We start from the raw sequence: 4,402 nt of genomic DNA, 5'->3' as shown, positions 1-4,402 counted from the left end.
TTATTGGAAATGCAACCCCACACCTAATTTAAAGAAGTTGAGCTTACCATGTGGTAGAATACATCATTCTATAATAGTTTTCTTCTATACAATTTTCTGTACAAATTGATGATAATGGTGTTATAGAGGGTATAAACTCCACAATTTCCGGGAGCCGCAGTTCCATCATGGCTAGACAGTGTGTAGGTAGTGAGAAAAACTATTTCAATTTCACTGCGAGATATCAACAAAATAACAAAGCAAGCTTACTAAAGCTACGAGATCACAGTGTACTGCCAGTGGAAGTACAATGCCTGCACTGTAAGACGTGTAATTATAGAAATGACAGACACCAATGGATTTGTGGTGCATGGAAAAGGATTCACAAACAAAATGAAAAAAGAAGTGTAACTTTACAGTAAGCAATCGCTATTCCTGCCAACGACGACCTGCAATACCTTGATGATCCCAGTAACTCACAGCCTCGCCCGTCTGGTGATAATGCTTAAGGTAAGATGTTATTCAAACTGTTCCTGGGTCTGGGCTCTCTCCTGCCAGAACATACAAGGTGAAGATTTTGCAGACCAGGAGGTGGTGGGGTGGCAGTAGCCCTCCTGATAGAGGGTATAAGGGGGGTGAAGCCCCCTATATCTACTGAAAATGTGTCAGATACTTGGTTTGCCTAGGCTCTAAACTGCAGGAACATACGAAGTGAAGATTTTGTAGACCAGGTAGGGGGTGGGTGGACGGCGTCCCCCCCAACTGAAAGGGGGCTTAAGGGGGCGGAGCCCCCTATACAACCCGGAAACATGTTAAGATACTATGCTTGCTAATAATCAACCGATACTTCTCGAGATTCCCTGATATGTAAGCCTATCATCCTCTCCCAGCTATCGAGACCGATATCGTAGTTATGCTTCGTTTGCGAAGGAAATTAGCTAGATTCGTTCGAAACACGAAAATCATTCTATTCACCCAAAAAATGGTGTCGGGTTACATTTCCAAATTTACCTACAACCCGGAAACATGTTAAGATACTATGCTTGCTAATAATCAACCGATACTTCTCGAGATTCCCTGATATGTAAGCCTATCATCCTCTCCCAGCTATCGAGACCGATATCGTAGTTATGCTTCGTTTGCGAAGGAAATTAGCTAGATTCGTTCGAAACACGAAAATCATTCTATTCACCCAAAAAATGGTGTCGGGTTACATTTCCAAATTTACCAAAACATGGACCACACATCGTAAATGACAGTGGCCTATGTGGTACCTTCTTGCCGTAGGAACGATAATCTAAGCCGGTCAATTCCACAGTCCACACTAGGAGAGCCGATTGTTTACATATCCAGCACTCATCCCACACTTCGCCGACTCTGAGAGAGATTTCCGCAAATAACTCCCGGGAATTTTAAATCAGGAAAAATAAACTGCCGTTGTTTTTCTTCTTCTTCTTTATTAGTGTGTTTTCCCTTTTTGCAACACGTGCCCTGGTCACCGAGAGAATATCTAGATGTACGAAGTGTATATAATAATGAGTCTAGTCACTAGTGACCTACTTTGATGGTTACGGTACATAAGAGGGAATTTCGGACGGGGAAAACAGACCCAGTACACCGGCCGGACGTCGGACGCCTTTGCGTCGGCCTTACTAGTTATCAAAATGCTTATTAGAGCTATATAAACTATTTACTGAACATATCCTGGATGCCGTAACGATATTATTGGGAAAAAGGCGTCACCAAAGAATCGATGAAAACTAACCTTACAGCCTTGAAGATATTTCATTATTGATCACTTTTCATTAAATAACCTTGTCTCGCAAATGAATAATAGCGTAGTTAGTAAATTATCAAAGTAAATAAAAAATAATATTAAAAGCTATTAGAAGCTATGAAATTCCATTTTCAAATTAGTCTCGCCATGGCTTCCGTGTGTATAGGGTGTCGTATGAAACCATACCAAGTTATAAAAAATTATATTGATGATGAGGCTAGCTTGAAATTATTACGCGAACACGGAGTGCTACCCTCTGAGGTGCCCTGCGACCGGCCGTCTCGACGGCGCTCGATGCCGAGTAAGTCCGACGCTCTCTCCTGCCGTGAATTCATGTACGATTCTTTGTTTTCCTGGGCGGGGGTTGGGGGGCGGCAGCACCCATGGGTGATACAGGGGTACAGCATAAAATAAACACTATTCGATTTTAATATAAAAAAAATCCCTCTCTGATTGAAGCCCTGACTCGCTTTCCTCAGGTTGATCATGTCCATCAGGTTGTCTGTTCGAGACAGCCCTGAGTGGAGGAGGCCTGTGGGGCGACCTAGGAAGTCGTGGCCAAACCTGTCGTGAGGAGCTCGAGATGGGCCGAGTCCCTGCCTAGTGGCTTGCCATGAGGGACCCCAAAAGGTGGAAGCAAAGGGTGGATGCGGCTATGTGCCCCCATCGGCGTTAGCTCCCTGATGATGGTGATGATGATTAGAGCCCCCTCCCCTCCCTTATTTGATACTCACAACTTTATACATGAAGTAATTCAAATGGAGTTAGCATTTCAAATGCAAAAATGGGAGACGGAATTCTATACAGGTGCTTCCGCCTTCGCTTCCGCCTACAAGTGTTTACTTGGAGCATAATGCCTGTTAACTGCCTTCCAGGGCTGAAGTTGAACTCTGGCGGATCTGGAACAGTTTATATGAGAGCATGGAGGAAATGTATAAGGCTTATATATATATATATATATATATATATATATATATATATATATATATATATATATATATATATATATATATAAATGTGCAGAAGTAAGTTAACCTATTGTTTGTTTCAGTGAGCGGCTTGTGGACACGATAGCTGCCCATCTGTAGATGAAAGCTGGAGGGGCGGGGTTGATGTTGAGTTTACGTTTATGCTTCGTGTACGAGAAAGAAAGGATGAGAGAGGGTTGGTGTTTAACATCTAACTCCAACTCAGCTACCTAGGCTGTTGTTTTAGTAAAAGATTGATAGATAACTGAATGAAAATAAAATGAAAAAATCCTTAATATTTGCAAAAATACATTTAACAATTTTTTCCATTATCATTCCGAAACCATGATGTATAAAAATTTGATTTTGATATAATATGATAAATAATTACGAGAATTCACTAACGTCGTTATCAGCAAAACAGTATTTTCTCATTCAATATCTAACACTTTATTTAGTGTAATAATCAAATCAATAAATCATCATAAAGTATTGTAAATCTTAGCATCCATCAGCAGCGGCCTTATCTTCAAGTTCTTGCATGTGATTGAAATATTTTGCCGCCCAATTTCAAGTTTAAGCTCCGGCCTCAAAGACGCGCCAACCTGTCTATTCAGCTTGTCAGCAGGCATCCGCGACCTATCATTTGACCATTTGAGGACTATTTAAAAGCGATTTTATAATCAAATGCTCAAAAGAGTTAAAAAAAAAACGTAATGCAATTGATACCATAGGCAATACTGATAAATGGGATAAATAATCATTTGAATTTCTTTACGCGATTTACATTTTAAACTCGCAAGAGACTGTTTACGATTATTCTTAAAAAGAAACAACAATTTAGGATGGATAATAGATATACTGCATGTGTTTTTGCAATTTACCAAATGGCAGATTGATGAATGAACACTGTCGAAGTAGAGTCACTTCCAGAGCAAAACATGTGAATTTGTATAGGCAAATGATCCTTCGAATAAAGTTCCACAAATACAAATTACCATTTCTTTTTGTTTTCCATATAGATGATACTGAATGATAGTTATATTGATGGTAATGATAGTAATGATGATAATAATTATAATAAAAAGGTAATAGTAACAATACTAATACTAATAATGATAATTATTATCATTAGTGTTATTGCTGTTACTATTATCATTTTAACTATAGTAATAGAAATAATACGTATAAGCATGAATAGCTTTTTATAGAACCAGTTCGCATCTTCAAACCCATCAGGCATCAAGAGATTCATATCCGTATCTACTAACAAAGTCTATCAGGAATAGTTGACGAAATTAATGAATACACATAATATGAATATGCTATCTTTAGTATGATCATTATCGTTCTCATTGCTATTATCATTGCCGTTATTGTATTATAATTTATTATTATAATGGTCAACATCACAACTACATGAATAAGAGCTTTGGCATTAATATATCATGGTAAAATTGTGGAAGATAGTCAAGGAACTTGTGCGAAAGCAGTTAAGATATTTGTTTTTAGGATAATTAAGTTATAACCCATAGTTATAGCATGTTATGTAGCATCAGGTGTCAAGTATTCAAATCTCAATCACCATATAATCATATTATTTCTTATACATGCTAAGAAACAGTTTTACCACGGTGTGATCTGTGTATGAGACGTTTGTTCATTTGGTATGACCAAG

This window comes from Penaeus vannamei, chromosome 17 (genome assembly GCF_042767895.1).
Source record: "Penaeus vannamei isolate JL-2024 chromosome 17, ASM4276789v1, whole genome shotgun sequence".
Classification (NCBI taxonomy): Eukaryota; Metazoa; Arthropoda; class Malacostraca; order Decapoda; family Penaeidae; genus Penaeus; species Penaeus vannamei.
Note: the sequence above shows the minus strand (reverse complement) of the source record.